General features: G+C 34.9%; 1 pseudogene across 1 annotated transcript in view; it reads left to right on the forward strand.

Moving 5' to 3' along the window:
* The first annotated feature begins 13920 nt into the window (after positions 1 to 13920).
* Positions 13921 to 17805, forward strand: part of LOC143236769 (filamin-A-like) — a 99019-nt pseudogene continuing 95134 nt past the window's right edge. Inside the window, exon 1 of the transcript XR_013019743.1 lies at positions 13921 to 14416. The product of XR_013019743.1 is annotated as a filamin-A-like (transcript). The remainder of the gene's footprint in view (positions 14417 to 17805) is intronic.

Raw genomic sequence — 17805 nt, forward strand, 5'->3', positions numbered from 1 at the left:
AGAATAAAATTTCTTTTGCGTTGACAATAATAATAAATTTCTAAATTTGAATAATCTTTGAATTATTTTTTATAGTTGTAGTGGCAGCCTAAATAATTCACACAGAAATTGTTATTGCAATATATAGACACTATTATTACACATATAAAACATTTTAAAATTTTTATCTAGTGAAATAGATGTGATAATATACAGTAACTAGAGTTTATATTGAAATTTAAAATTTAGTTTAAAATACAATAATTTAAATAGTAGATTGAAATATGAACCATATAATCAATATTAATAAGCTCATGCCATAATAATCAATTACAACATGCGCGGAGAGATGTTCTCAATCCGCAGTAATGTATACAAGGACGAGGGTCTAACCCTTACAGGATCTCTTTCTTCCATAAACGTTTGCATTCTGTGTAATAGACCTGATTATGGATTACTGCCTTGCGGTGTAAACTACACTGCAAGACGCTTTTGCACAATATTCTGAAACCAATATGCAGCAGAAAATGACTTTTCTGAGAGCCAATTTGAGCTACCAATAGATAAGGAAGTCCATGGGAGATACCTGAAAATAGCTTAATGTGGATTTTCCTATTTTTCTTGCTTCTTGAAACTGTAGCACATTGACTTCAGCACGTGACTGGGTATGTCGGCTTAATAGATCATATGTTATTGCAGTGGTTCTCAACCTTTTCTGACTTGCGGCACACTACGACAATCTAAAAATTTTCGCGGCACACCTTGAAAGTCTTGATGATTTTTTTTAGGTACACGTTATACGGCAAGCGTTAAAAGCCTTAGAACGAAAATCACGGCCAAAGCAAGTGATATTAATGTCATCTGCACATTGACAATACTATTGCTTGCTTTGGCCGTGATTTTTGTTCTAAGACTTTTTAACGACTTTAAGATATAGTAGAAAAATCAAACTTTTAATTTTTACATATGTTTTCAATGTAACGCTTGTGCCTGCTTCCGAAAGCAAATCAAATTGAAGCGAGGCTCTAACGTAGACAAACAAGATCACATTTCATCATCGACTGTAAAAAATCTCTCTCTCTTTCTGGCTTTAATTTCAGTCAATGCTTAAAAATCCAATTTAGCAAAACCACGAAGATGCAAATGAAAGCAGAACTTCAACTGCTTTTGAACTGATTGCAGGATATGAATTTTTAATGGAGATCCAAGTTTTTTTCGGGAAACAATGACTGATAAAATTTGTCGTTTCGTAAATCAATGAGCTGTTCTTCCTTCTCAGTTATAAGATTTGTTGTTTCGTTGATTCCGAATGGATAGGTCACCCAGTTATTCCCGTCGACAGCAAGTGACGGGAAGTAATGTTTTATTGCGGACTGTAGGTCGCTTAATGCGTTCAAAATTTGAGGGACAATTTTCTTCTTTGACGAACAATCGTTAACAAAAGGAAAACAATCAAGTACTCCTTTCAAGATCTTATTCTTCAACAGCGTCACCTTTTCATCGAAGGCATTCAGTTTGGACGTTGCAGTAATAATGTTTTTAGATGGTCCTTGGAGACTTAAGTTCAGATAATTTAATTTGTCAAACAAATCGGAGAGAAATTAAACCTTCAGCCACCAGTTCTCATCATGAAAAGAAAATTCAAAACCTGCTTCCTCAACCTCCAAGAAAGAAATTACTTCAGTTTTTAGTTGAACAAGACGCTTTAACACCTTTCCTTTCGAAAGCCATCGAACTTCAGTGTGACACAGTAGCTTTTTGCAGTCTAAATCCATCGCCTCACGGAGAAGAGAGAAAAGTTGAGATTGAAGTGGCCAAGACTTGATGAAATTCATCACATGAATAACTTGATTCATAACAGACTGCTAATCTTTCGGCAAAGATTTGGAGGCGAGTGCCTCTCTGTGAATCATGCAGTGAACAATCCTAATGTTTGGATTTTGTTGGTGCACCAGAGTGACAAATCCCTTCTGTTTTCCTTGCATTGAAGGACAGCCATCGGTGCAAACGCTGACACAGTTATTCCAATGTAATTTGAAGAGCAAAGTGTTTTCATTCACTAACTCGAAAATGTCTTGGCCTTTCGCTGTACTTTTTAAATCTTTGCAAAATAAGTATTCGTTTACGATTTTTCCTTCTTTTATGAATCGAACAAAAGTCAGAACTTGAGCTTTTCCACTAACGTCAGTAGATTCATCAACTTGAAGAGACCATAGCAGAGACAATTTATCTTCAGGCGCTTCCAAGTGTTCGCAAACTTGATCCTTCAAATCCAACGACAAGTCTACAATTCTGCGCGAAATTGGGTCATTAAACAATGGAACTTGCGTAACCTTTTTGGCGGCATCCGTTCCAAACATAGTTTCAACGATGATTGCCAACGCTGGTGCAATGACTGATTCGGCCTCCGTATGCGCTTTCTTGCGTTTTGCCAACAATTGAACAACCTTATAACTTGCAATCAATCCTGTTTCGGGCAGCTTCATGTAGTTCACAAGCTTCCTTGATTGTTCATGTTGTTGAGCCCCAAGATTCTCAGAGTATTCTTTTGGTTTATCCTTCACAGCTGAATGTTTTGTTTCCAAGTGTCTCTTCAGTTTGCTAAGAACAAGCGCCTCATTCAATAAAGCTGCATTGCAGAGTAGACAGAATGGTAATTGAGAATGTTCCGATTTCAAAGAGATAAAACGGTATTCGATGTATTCGTTTTTGTACTTTCGTTTGATTCCTTGCTTTTGATTCAACACATTCTCCTTTACAACACCAGACTTACTTAAATATTTTTCCATGGATAAATGATAAAGTTAATTCATACACGATAAGCACGAAGTTCTGCAGTTGATATAAAATTCCTACCTACAGCGTACTAGCTGTAGCTTACTGTGTGTTTCGAAAAGCAGTGTGGTTGTTTGATTCATCATTTACAACGTACGAAGCGCTTGTTGCGCCACAATTAAACTAGCAGTCGAACCGTTGCAGTCGAGAATGAAATTTAAATATGAACTTCTCAATGCTCGAGTTCAATGAAAACCATCGAATGTTTTGGAAGGTTGCAGAGTGTCTTTATAGTAGCTTTTATTAACTGATGTGTTCAACTTGCTTGTAAAATCCCAAGAAAGTTGAATCTGTTTCAAAAACACTGCGACACACCTACCAATCTCTCGCGGCACACAGGTTGAGAATCACTGCATTATTGGCATCCAATCCGTTCAAAGGTGTTATTCATTTATAGCTCAGTGATATCACTATGTTGGACAATATACAAGCTCTTCTTGAGATATTTTCTACTCTTCCATTGTTTAACCAACTATTTGTTACAGCTGTAAACTACAGCCACGGTAAATTAATTTAAACATTCACAACATTTATGTAAAATTTTAAAATATTGTAACAGTGGCAGGAAACAATAAGTAGCCCAAGATTTCTCAGACACTTAAATAAACATATGTTTCGTTCTAAGCGTCGACATACTTCTATTTGTCTTTTTGTTCTCTTGGGCTACTGTTTGTTACAAAATTTTTCATTTATATATTATCGATGCATGCCATTTTTAGCTGATTGTGGATTAAACTTCAACACCACCCGCTGGGCTCTAATTTCGCATATCTTTAGAATACTAAAATGCTTTTAATTTTATTATCGCGTTATAGATCTTTCAGCGCTCTTTATGAACCATCATACAAATCATGGGATTGATTTTGACTCCATTAGTATGGTTCCATTTATGGATATGACTTTCATCAAGATTCAACAGTATTATTTTTTCATAGTAGTTGATTCGAAATTATAGCTAAATCTTTTAAATGATAAGAAATGTTAATTCAAGTACAACAAGGAATATTAATAACCAAAATATGGTTTTAACTAAATAAAATGATGATATAAAAATCATTAACCTTGTCATGAAATGTAATTACTTAAATTTCATCTAGTTTTCACCAAAAGAGTTCTTGACGAAGTAATTCATAACATAAATACTGTCTCGACCACAATCACATCCGCTGTACTAAACCAGTCTAATACTAATTGCATAAAAGGCTCGTTCATAACTGGATATAAATGATACAATGCGGCCGACGTATTACTGGATTCTTCTTTACTTTCATTCGTAATTTTTAATACTTAATATAGTTAAATTTCCAGTTTTGTGACTAATCTCACACTTAGAGCTTTACATGATCATAAAGCTTTACCGTGAGTAAGAAGTGAAAAATAAATACGTGTGTTAGTTTTTAACACAAAAATAAAACACGGGAAATCCTATGTTTAAATGTAACATTTTTTGTTTTGTATTTATCATATTTGAATGTTAGTAGATATTTGATTCCAAATGAAATCATAAACGGAAAGAAATGTTTAATAATAATAATGTCAAAATTACATCACGTAATACTTCGAGTTTATAAAATCTAAACGTATTTCTTAATATTAATAACTTGTATTTACTCAAATATAAATGGCAAAATATTGTTTGGTTCTTTAACTTTGTTGATTAGTTTTAAGAGATAAATTAGCAACAAATAGGCCTACTTATTTGTACTGTGAGATCAAAACTATACATTTTGTTTAATACACTTAATAGAAAACATTTTGTAAATATAAAATAAGGTATAGATGACAGCACAAAAAAAAAATGCAAACAAAAATTTAGTGATGATACAGCTATACATAGATAATCTTTACAAGACTTTCAATATTAAAATTTAACGTTACGCTATAAAATTCTCAAGCACAAGATGGTAACGAGGTTCCACTGATATAGCGAGAGTCTGTAATAATCAACATGTGTTTGTTTGTTTGTTTGTTTTTGTTTTGAATTAGGCACAAAGCTACACAATGGACTAACCATGCCCTGCCCACCACGGATATTGAAATCCGATTGCTGGCGATGTGAGTCCTCAGACACACCGTTGTTCCACTGGAGGCATCAACACAAGTTTTGACTCAACTTGATTGTATATTAACTTTTAATTCTATGTATTTGAAAATGTAAAACATTAAATTACTTGAATAAGTATTTTCAAAGTGCAATGTTAATACAGTAATGTGATAGCTAGATAGCATTATAACTTATTGTATGTGTAACGGGCAGACGTGAAGGTTAGCCTATGGTGCATTGACTAATACTATCAGGCACAAGTTATTTATTATAAATGTGAGGATAGAATCACGAATTGAGCACACAAGGCACTAACTCGAAGAAGTTTACAGTCAGACTTAAGAATTAACTTTGAGACTGAGGTTCAAACGCTAAAACCCTTTTAATATACTATATCAAGATATTTTACTACACCAAGACACTCATAATATCTTAGAATAGGTCAGTATCAAAAACTATCAAACTCTTCAAGTGTAACTGGCAAATGACTTTCCATTGTACTTTTAATAACAGGTCATTGAACCATTTAACACCACTAATAAGTTATCGATTAATGTATCAATTGATAACCGTTAATTGGCTCAGTCATAAAAATTTTAACATTATATGTTTATTTCTAACTATGTTATTCGATTTTGGGAAAGATGGCAATAATTTGCTTAAAAAGAGTTTAGACGGGAATCATTGGCCAAGTTCGGGTTATAAATAGTACACACAAATATCACTTTTTTGAATTTTTATCGGCATATTTCCCTTTTTGGTCACTTCGTTATATAACTTTTTATGGCTTTATCAAGAGTGCATATATAGCATACAGTATAAGCCCATATACTCAGTTAATTGTATATCTAATCAGTAGATGGCAGGACCAACATTTTCACTTGATGTTAGTTTTGGTTTTTTCTTCAAAATTTATTATTATTGTTTTAAGCGCAAAACTACACAATGAGCTTTTGTGCTCTGCGCACAGCAGGTAATGAAACACGATTTTAGCGTTACAAGTCGTGAAAATTAACCGCTGAGCCACAGGAAAGATTTTGTTTGTTTGTTTTTTTAATTTCGCGCAAAGCTACTCGAGAGCTATCTGCGCTAGCCGTCCCTAATTTAGTAGTGTAAAAACTAGAGAGAAGACAGCTATTCATCACTACCCACCGCCAACTCTTGGGCTACTCTTTTACCAACGAATAGTGGGATTGACCGTCACATTATAACGCCCCAGTGGGACAGTGAATTCCACTTCTTGTTGGTAAAAGAGCAGCCCAAAAGTTAGTGGTGGGTGGTGTTAGGTAGCCACCTTCCCTCTAATCTTTCATTTATAAATTAAAAACAGCTATCACAAAACCTATCGAATCGAGTAGTTTTGCGCTATAATCAACAAATACTCGCTTTTCTAACGCTAAAAATATGACGCGTGCTGTGTCTTCATATCTAGAATTCTGAACCCATCCATACACAAACTCACACTTAAACTACTAGTCTCTTTAGCCTGTGTACTTTCTGTATACAAATAGTTCCTCTGCAAGCTATTTGATCAAATGACACAATATTAGAGCTCAGCAATAATGTTTCATTCTAATATAACTGTAAGTGTTTTAACTTTAAAAGAATATTTAGTTTTCTCACATAATATACGTTAAAAGTACAAACAGTACTTATTATTCATGCTTTGTTTCACTCCTTTAGAAAGTGAGTGCGAAGCTATCGATTAATCGGTTTAGGCTCTCTTGTAATAAAACGGCTAGGCATGGCCAGGTGGGTTAAGGCGTTCGACTCGTAATCTTAGGGTTGCGGGTTCAAATCTCGCTCGCACCAAATATGCTTGCCCTTTCAGACGTGGGGGCGTTATAATGTGACGGTCAATCCCGTTAATCGTTGGTAAAAGAGTAACCCAAGAGTTGGTGGTGGGTGGTGATGACTAGTTGCCTTCGCTCTAGTCTTACACTGCTAAATTAGGGACAGCTAGCGCAGATAGCCCTCGTATAGCTTTGCGCGAAATTTGAAAACAAAATTGTATTAAAACTATATTTCCAAATAAAGATAGAATGGTACCAGGTGGAAGTGTAATGCACATCTCAGCACGTAAACACACACATAAATGCACCGAAAATGAATTTGCAGGATCTCTGTGATGTACCCATTCAACTCCCTTGTTCACCCTCATACACATTAATATATATCAGATTTTTTCGTTTAAAAAAGTGTTCATACTTCCAGGAAATTACCACCAATCTCAGTGAATTGCACAAATAAAGTCATTGACCTACACTATCATCTTGATCTTTGAAGTATGTCAAGTAAAGGTTACTCACTAGCTGCTTGTTTGGTGCTCTCTGATTGGTTAAAAATTAAATGGAATGTCAAACACAGCAGTTCAGTTATGTGGGTCACATACATACATACAGGTGTGTGCTTAGCTATAACTGCCGGGACTCAAAATCTCACATAGGTAAGCTTTGAGACGATGTTGTATAATTTATTTATTTTATGCACCACACGAGTTCGCTTAGAAATATATTTGAGCCTATTCCTGATGAGGAGAAACCCACTGGAAGTAAAAATGTATCTCAAGCCGTATAGGCCCGGCATGGCCAGGAAGGTTAAGGCGTTCGACTCGTAATCTGAAGATTGCGGGTTTGAATCCCCATCGCACCAAGTATGCTCGCCCTTTCAGCCCCCGGGGCGTTATAATGTTACAGTCAATCCCACTATTCGTTGGTAAAAGAGTAGCCCAAGAGTTGGCGGTGGGTGGTGATGACTAGCTGCTTTCCTCTAGTATTACACTGCTAAATTAGGGAAGACTAGTGCAAATAGCCCCCGTGTAGCTTTGTGCAAAATTCAAAACAAACCAGACAAACAAGCCGTATTCAGATAGATATTCGAGCATACTTAAATATTCTGATAAAGAACTTTTCTTTTAAATTAACGGTATAGTTTGTTCCTGTAGAATATTTCTACGTTTGTGCTAAGTAATAGGATATATATATAAGTGTGTGTATGTATCTTTCAGGATTATAATACATTATCTAAGAAGCATGTCACATGACAGTACCTTGCGGAGTTTTATAAAATTTAGTTTAAATCTATATGTCAGCTGTTACATATTATAATTTGTCACAGACGAGTCAGCCCCCCAGTGGCTCAGCGGTATGTCTGCGGACTTACACGCTAAAATCCGGGTTTCGATACCCGTGGTGGGCAGAGCACAGATAGCCCATTGTGTAGCTTTGTGCTTAATTCAAAACAACAACAACACAGACGAGTCTCCGATTTATGTCACCTATTACGATTTCAAATAGCCGAATAATTTTAATTTGAATACAGAAGTTAATTGAATGTAGATATGTATCAAATTTATGACATTTTCCGACAAGATTGATACACACAATTTTCTTTCTCGACACAAATATATTTTATTATACAAACAACAATACAATTTATAATAACGGTTATTACAAATAATAATTTATACACAGATTACTTAGTTTTCTATCTGATTTGGAACTAAGGAACGAAATAATTCTATGTTGATACACATGTTCAGTTCACTTGACGGGGAACCAACCAGCTGCTTCATTGAGTACACGTGAGTTTTTCACCGCTGAAGTTATATAAAATATTCGTAAAAATACTAATATCTGATTGGAATCCGCTGAAATTAATTGTTTCGTAATGTTCAAAATCTATAAATGTTCTTGGTCAAATATCTGTAGTTTTCAGATTAAAAAGCGTTTATCACAGTTGCAGCTTATAGTATACTGACTATAGCAGACCAACATTATACTGTCTCCCAAGTTGCGTTGGTTACTTTGTATAAGCTTAAAAAGAGATTTTTCTAGAAATTTCAGCTAAAGTAACAATACTGGCATTTTGCATGCACACATTGTTCATTGTTGATTCTTACGCTCGAGAATCTTCTACAAATTTAGAGAATAAGCGGGACTTTCGTAATACACATTTAACAATATAAGTTACATGTGTTTATAAATATTCATTAAACTGAAACAAACAACAATATTAAAATAAATATATAAAATTAAATCCATTACACAACTCCGATTAGAAAGAAGAAAGCCTGCACATATTTCACTAATAATCCATAAGTGTAAATACGATCCTTCCAATTTGGACCGAGTCTCTGGTTCTTAAATAATTACTCGTCATAAAGATAAAAATTACAAAATTAAGTAGTTAGCTGAAGATAGAGAGATTATAGGAATACTACACAATATCATATAAGTTGGTCATTAAACTATTATTACTTTAAGTTCATTTGTTTTCTCTCTCTGATTGCTAATACTTCTTGAAATCATCGCATCAAAATAGACCCTAAATTCCAATTTAATTGTTAGGCCTTTCCAGATAAACACGTTCTCTAACATTTCTGGTTTCCACTTGAAGAAGAAAACAGATTTCTTACAAGTATTTATCTTTTTTTTTTAACTTTAAACAAATTTAATATTAAATACCTAAATGTTAGAAAAAACTGTTTTTATTATTTTGTTTATCAAGTAAAAAACTTTACAATTATTATCGTATAATAATATTTTAGCTTAAACACATTAAGTGTACTTACTTCTCTTATTAGCATATTTTACTTTTACGTAGATGCTTAGTCTTGTTTGTTTGTTTGTTTTTGAATTTTGCACAAAGCTACTCGAGGGCTATCTGTGCTAGCCGTCCCTAATTTAGTAGTGTAAGACTAGAGGGAAGGCAGCTAGTTATCACCACCCACCGCTAACTCTTGGGCTACTCTTTTACCAACGAATAGTGGGATTGACTGTCACATTATAACGCCCCCACGGCTGAAAGGGCGATCTTGTTTGGCGCGACGGGAATGCGAACCTGCGACCCTCAGATTACGAGTCGCACGCCTTAACACGCTTGGCCATGCCGGGCCCCGATGCTTAGTCACAAATAAATTATCCCTCTTCTCTGATATCTCAAATACTATCCTCAACTTATCACTACACGAATCCACCGTTTAAAAAAATCCGACCAACGTTGATAAAATATAACTGACTCCATCCATATATCACAAATAATTTTAGGTTATGGGATAAGGTTCAGCGAATGAAAAAAATTTATTACAGACGTAAAATATAATTCGTGAATTTACTTTCGCTCCCGTTCACGTACGCCACCTGCAATAATAAGTAACCTAGCGTTCAAGTGTGCTCTAGCTTTATAGCACATACACACACACAGTTAATATGTAAAACTGTTATTTCTTGTTAGCGTCTTTTAATCTTCGTTGGGTATGGGGCTTTCTTATGTTCTCCTCAACCCTCAACAGACATCCTTATTCTTGTTAGTGGCCCGGCATGGCTAGGTGGGTTAAGGCGTTCGACTCGTAATCTAATGGTCGCGGATTCGAATCCCCCTCGCACCAAATATGCTCACTCTTTCAGACGTGGGGGCGTTATAAGTGACGGTCAATCCTATTATTCGTTAGCAAAAAAGTAGCCCAAGAGTTGGCAGTGGGTGGTGATGATTAGTTGCTTTTCCTCTAGTCTTACACTGCTAAATTAGGGACGACTAGCGCAGATAACCCTCGTGTAGCTTTGCGCGAAATTAAAAAAATAACAACAAAAATATTCTTGTTAGTAAATTAAAATAAATTCGCTTTATTACATCTTAAGCAATTATGTGTAATAAGTATGTAATGGAGAGTTTCGTGCTCCAGAAGAAACGTAGAAGAGGTAAACTACGCCTTACTCACTTGCAACATAAAAATCTCCTCTCCATTTATAAACTTCTTCAATTCCGAAATAACCGTCGTTAAGAGGTGGTCATCAATGACTCATCTAATGTCAGGTCGATATCTGAGACTTAATTAATTTCCCATCAATGTCATTCTGTAATATTAAAATACCGATAGAACGGGCCTGGCATGGCCAGGTGGTTAAGGCACTCAACTCGTAATTTGAGAGTCATGGGTTCGAATCCCCGTCACACCAAACATGCTCGCTCTTTCAGCCGTGGGGGCGTTTAATGTGACGGTCAATCCCACTAGTCATTGGGAAAAGAGTAGCCCAAGAGTTGGCAGTGGGTGGTGATGACTAGTTGCTTTCCCTCTAGTCTTACACTGCTAAATTAGGGACGACTAGCGCAGATAGCCCTCATGTAACTTTGCGCGAAATTCAAAACAAACCAAAACCCATAGAGTGCGTAAGTCAGATTTCTCTTGAAACACTTGATCAGCTTTCTTAACGTCTCCTATCGAAACGACATGAGACGATAGATGTTTGCTGTTTCAAAATGAAACGTCAGAAACCCGCATACAACCGAACAGGTTTAGATCAAGGTCACACGATTCCCTACGTGAACAGTGACTTAGCAAATTAACACAGTACCAACGAACAACAAATATCAGCATGTACCAATTTTGAAAATATGATTTTACAAAATATTTAAATACTCCGTGTAATAAGAAACAAATAAAAATACCCTAAGTTGAAATGTTTAGTCAGAAGGGCTAAACACTAGTTACTTTTTGGCAAGCATGAAGTGTTAATCATAACTAGCTGGAGTACGCGTACCCTGGACGTAATTATGTAAATTAATGATTAATGAAAGGTTGTCTTGGGATATGGAAAGCTGTTTCCTTTAAATATATATGTATATTTAAAAAGCCCATTGAAACAGCAAAAAACAAAATATGAAACCTGTAAATTTGCATGTATTTCCTCATGGACCCAACAAACTTTCATGCTAAATTTGGTGAAGATCCATCAACAGGGGCGAAGTAGTGGTAAAAGAACTTGCAAAAACATTCATAAAAATCGCAAAATGCAAATTTGAGAATTTGTGTGTATTTCTCCATGGACTAAATGAATCTCCATACCAATTTTGGTGAAGATCCCATCCACACCCTGCAAAGTATTTACGTAGACCTATAACAGACAGTACTATTATATATGTATAGATGGCGCCAGTACATTAGATCCGCTTGTGACGTAATATCTTGCTTGCATTTTCACTTGATGTTGGTTTTTGTTTGTTTTCTTCAAAATTTATTATTGCTGTTTTAAGCCCAAAACTACACAATAGGCTTTTGTGCTCAGTACGTAGCAGGTAGTGAAACACGATTTTAGCGTTACAAGCCGTGAAAATTAACCACTGAGCCACAGGAAAGATTATTACTATTTTTTTAATTTTGCTCAAAACTACTCGAGAGCTATCTGCACTAGCCGTCCTTAATTTACCAGTGTAAGACTAGAGGGAAGGCAGCTAGTTATTACCACCCACTGCCAACTTGTGGGCTACCACAAGTTTACCAGCGAATAGTAGGATTGATTGTTTGTTTGTTTTGGAATTTCGCACAAAGCTACTCGAGGGCTATCTGTGCAAGCCGTCCCTAATTTAGCAGTGTAAGACTAGAGGGAAGGCAGCTAGTCATCACCACCCACCGCCAACTCTTGGGCTACTCTTTTACCAACGAAAAGTGAGATTGACCGTCACATTATAACGCCCCCACGGCTGGGAGGGCGAGCATGTTTGGCGCGACTCGAGCGCGAACCCGCGACCCTCAAATTACGAAGCGCACGCCTTAACGCGCTAGGCCATGCCAGGCCCTAGTAGGATTGATCATTACATTATATCGCCTCCATGGCTGAAAGGGTGAGCATCTTTGGTGCGATGGGGATTTAAACCCGCGACTCTAAAATTACGATTTGAACACCTTAACCACTCGACCTTGCTGGGCCGATGTCGTATCTACTCTCTGAGAATGGTGAAAAATAAAGTTCTCCATGACAGGAAACGGGAAAATCGTGACAACTATTGCAAATCTACATGCATACAGGATAAAAATTTCGTAAAGTTAGAGACTGCACATCGTGCAATGAAAAGGTTTTTTGGGTATCATATAAGCAAGAGTTTCATTATAGTATAATACAACAATACATGATGATGAGAAACTCACTTGGAGTAAAAACTTATTGCAGAGACGTTTGATGTAGGTATTTAAAACTTTAATTAAAACAAAGCGCAAAAACAACGTATTGCAGAGGCGGGACACAGTATTACGATAATATATTAAGGCTTGTAAGTAATGAATTACAATATACCTTTTCTGTAAAGAATACAAGTAATATATATTGCATCTGCATATTATAACTTATTTGAAGAAACTTTTAATATATTTTAGTGTAGATAGTCTCCATGGAGGGAAGAAATAACTTTATGGGCTCACAACGCTAAAATCCAAGGTTCGACTCTATGCGGTAGCGAGAGCGCAAATTATAGCTCCATACCGAAAAACAACAACAACTATCAAGATCTTATGATTTTAGGAGAAACAAGTGACGCTTACAACGCCAGGGAAACTTGAATAACTTATTCGTGAGCACTGACACAATATAAAATCAGTACATCGTAGATCTGTGGTCGTGAGATGTTCCCATCCCACAGGTTAATGGGACCAACTACCTGTAGCGCCACCTTTTACACTGCACGTTCATACAAAATGTCACTTGAAATAGGTCAACATTCACTTTAAGGGTTTCGAAAATATAGTATGCAGAGGCCTACCTTCATTTATTGTTAGTTGTTTAATTCCCCATCTTACAAGTTTTATCCGGTTTGTCCCTTTCTTTTATAAGTTTAGGAAATAATGATAATTTCTAAATTCTAATGCTAATTTTTATCACATTCGTGGATGATGTCTGAAACTTATAAGTTAGAAAACAATATTTTAAGACACCTGTAACAGGCGCAAGTTGTTCTGCACGTGGATCGCCAGATCAACCAAATACAGGTTGCTGACTGGCTAACGGCGTCACGCGGCCACGCCCTTAAGCAAAGTACGCAGCGTGAAGTAAATACCTTTTTCAGCGGCAGCGTTCCGGTCTGAACCATGCAAAGTAGGATTATGTTTTAGCAAGAAGGACAGAGGTAGTTAGGTGTAAGAGAACTGTTGCAGACGACAGGTATAGCGAAGACGCTGATGACAGAGGGAGTCACAGAAAGCTGAAGCTCGCTTGGATTCTGTTGTTATACTTTTTAAGTCTCGAGTTATTTTATTTCTTCCTTTATGACCAACAAGTTGAATATAAAATATAGTACTTTTAATTGAACGTTAAACTGACACAGTCAATCTAGTGAATTCCTTTTATGTTTTTAACTTAAGTGGTATTTCTGTTGAATATGATGTTTAGAAGATACATAGCGTGTTAAAGGTTTTTAAGTGATAAAACACGATGGATAGCGAAGAAACAGCTGAACAGAGCTCTAGTCAGAGTGGACTGAAAGCTAGATCACCAGAAGGTCATGCAGCACTGGCAATGAGTATCAAAGGAGATGAGTACATGTGGATTGAAATTCAGGAGAAAACATTTACGAACTGGGTGAATGAACAACTTCGACCACTGGGATCGACTGTCACGAATCTAAAGACAGATTTTGGCGATGGTCTTAAATTAATTGCATTAATCGAGGTTTTACAGAAACGGAAACTAAAAAAGATTAAAAAGCCAATAAACCAACACCAGTATTTAGAAAATGTCCAGATCGCTCTTAATGCTATGGCAGCGGATAATATTAAATTGGTGAATATCGGTAGGTTCATGTTATTACTATTTTTGTTTTATCGAATAGGTTTTTAATAAAATATTTAATGAAGTATTTGATATTACCCTATTATAAATTAATCTGAAGGCATCTAAAAGTTAAGATATGCAAGTAGTACCAGTAGAAGAACTTTCACTACAATTGTATTATAAATAATAAAAAATTTTAAAATCTGTATTTAATAATAATTATAAAGCACTCTATACTCCATAGCATCAGTAACAGTGTGCGAACCTGGCAGTCGCTAGGTTTAAGTTTAACTGTATCTGCTAATTTCATGTTATTTAGATTTAAAACTAACCCAAGTTAATCCTCGACTTTGGAAAAATAAATTATTAAATCAAGCCATCAAAATTGTATCTTAAAATCAAAATTCCATGATTTTTTGGTATTAAAACCATAAAGTGGCATACTATGGGCATTTTGCAATGTTGTATGTATTATTACATTGCTTGTTTGATGTTTAAAAAATACGACACATTTCTGCTTTTTTTTATATTTATATCCTCTCCTTGCAATCACTTGGCGTGACGTGGACTAGTTTGAGGGGATCGCGCCATCTTTGTTCTTGCATGTTCAGCTATCTTCGCAGGCTACAACGTTACTAATTTCTACTATTGCTAAAATTTAGCCCGATTAACATTTAGCGTTTATATGAGAAGCGGATATAGCTTCTAAAACAGGAAACGTAATAAACATTTTTTTTTTTGGTGGCATGGCGTATTATGATTTTCACATTATTTAGTATTCAGTTGTCAGTGTTAATAGCAAAGAGAACAATGTCAACAAACAAGAAAAGCTAGCAGTGACGCTGTTGATATTACCAATAGTTTATATTATTATATTTAACTGAGCTGAAATTACGATAACAATATATGCGTAATTATCATTCATTACACGTAAAATCTTGAAGTAATAATCCCTGGAATTTCAATATACAAGATTTTCTGTAAGTTTAAAGCTTAAGCATTAAATTAAAATGTCATTTCTGGTTTGGTTGGTGCAAAGTTTAAAGCTTCACGCTAGACACTAATTTGTTCGCTGCTTTTCCACGGGTGTCGAAAGCCAATTTTTAGCGTAGTAATCGTTCAGACTTGCTGTTGAACCAGGGCAGCTGTAGTCTCTTGATGCAACTAGTACTTGTATATTTCAAAATGTGTATATTCGAATTAGTTGATTTAACAGTCGAGTATTTTTATTGGATATAGTTACGTAGTCGTCTAGTTCTTAAGGGATGTTTCATTTTTCTAAATACTGTTTCCCTGAGCTTCTACTTCTGCAGTTTATATACGCCGTATACTTTAAAAGGTAAATCTCGAGTATCAGTCGCGTTTAAAACAAAAGTGTTACGTGTAGTGGAAATACCATCGGTACTCGTAGGTCCTTCAGAACTATAATGTTCTATAATTTCGAAATGAACGTGAGAAATCACATGGGTCATCATACTGTACCGACAAATTACATTTAACAATAAAATATTTTAATATTTATTTCGCACGTAATTGCTTAAACGTTTTGTACAGTTTCCACCGTTTCTGTTACCCCTGTTAAATAAAATTATTTGAACATAAATATTTTAGACAAAACAAAAGCTAGGCAAAAAATTGTTTATTAACCAACTAAACAATGTTTAAATCTGTTGATTTTATTAATTTTATAAATACAATCCGTGTAAACATAGGATAAAGTATTAAAACTTTTATAATAAGTAAATATAACTGTGTTCTTTTTTGTTTTTTTAACCTTTCTATGAAACTGAGTATTTCCATTTATCAAAGTTTATAAGTTTAAGCACCATACAGCTTTCGAATACTCCAAATCTTAGGAAAGAAAAGAGTATTGATGCAACTAAAATAAACCGTTGAAAAACAATGTGACGATTAATGGCAAAGTAAAGACAAAAATATAGAAAGTAATGTTGTCAGAGAAAGATTAAACATTTTATCTCAAATACTGTTATATTTACTATAGTGCTGTGTTAGATGTTTACCTTACAAGTATGTCAAATACACATGTTTATCTGCTAAATAAATCTAACTTCCTGCTTTCTTCAATTTTGCCTTGATGTAAGTTTTGTAACGGCATTTAACCATTTTGATTAAAGCAATTTTTCAATCTAAAAAAAGAAAACAAAACTAGATGCATGACTACTAGAAAAGTTATGAACCTATTTTTAAAATTTAGTTGTTTTGTTTTTTAACTAAATTAAATGGACCACGTTATAAGGAAAGCAGTTTAGAAAAACAACTAAAAAGCTCATGCGTTTACGAAGATAATTTTATTGTTTCTCAAGATAGAGAGAGAAAAGTAATAACTTACCTACTGAAAAGGAAGATAATAATAAAAAAAATGTCAAATCAGTGTTATTTCGTACTTTTTCGTTATGAAGAAGGCACAATTTCTTATTAAACATTCATACACATGGTCTATTAGTAATTCTCTGTGGAAATACCCAGTTAGGTCTATATTGTATTACCGTCTACGGTTTTGATCCTCTTATCTAAGAAAGTCATATATTGAAGAATTGGAAACACTTGACAGTATTGTTATAATGATGGAAGAGTTATCCTTTTGGTATAAGTTCGGATATCTTAATCCGTTTTCTGTTGAAAAAACAGGGGAAGAAGTGATCTTATTGTGCTTTACAATATTATTCTTTGAATTGATAGTACAAGTCTCGGATTATTACGTGCTGCATTTTGAAAACAATGGAACGAGAGGACACAAATTCAAAATTTAGAAAAGACTAGGCTTCACTTTTATATATGTTATATTTCTGACTGTCTTAGGAAATGAATTTGCATCGGATGTAGCGTAGGACGGCATGTTTGAAAAATCTGGGGGAAGGGGCAAATGATTTTTCTAAAAGGGGGGGGGGAACTTTGAAAATTGTTGAATAGAATAGATTTACCAGAACTCGATGAGAATTATATCAGCACTTAGGCCCAAAATCGTCAGGCATATTAAAATTGCATACCATTGAACCAGAAAATTTTAAAGTGTATATATAAAGAGGAAAGAAGTAAAATATTTATTTTGTTAATACTTTTAAGGAATGTTTAAGCGTCGTAGAAGTAATAATTAGCACAGTAGTTGCTACTGAGAAAGTAACAGAGTAATACAAGAAACAAGATGTTCACCATTCAAAAATAATTGTATCATTTACTTGACAGTGCTGATTACATTTTAAAAAATATTATACAAAGATTTAATTGAACAAAATTTATCGGTTCATTGGTGCGTGTTGTGAATTTAATTATTTTGATGTTGTATACTAATATACGTACGTTTTTCTTTAAATTTAATTAAGGCTTAAACTTTTATCTATAAAGAATCTGTCGTTTACGTGTAGTTTGTGGGAGAGCGTGCAAACAGCC

This window comes from Tachypleus tridentatus, chromosome 13, assembly GCF_004210375.1.
Source record: "Tachypleus tridentatus isolate NWPU-2018 chromosome 13, ASM421037v1, whole genome shotgun sequence".
Taxonomy (NCBI): Eukaryota; Metazoa; Arthropoda; class Merostomata; order Xiphosura; family Limulidae; genus Tachypleus; species Tachypleus tridentatus.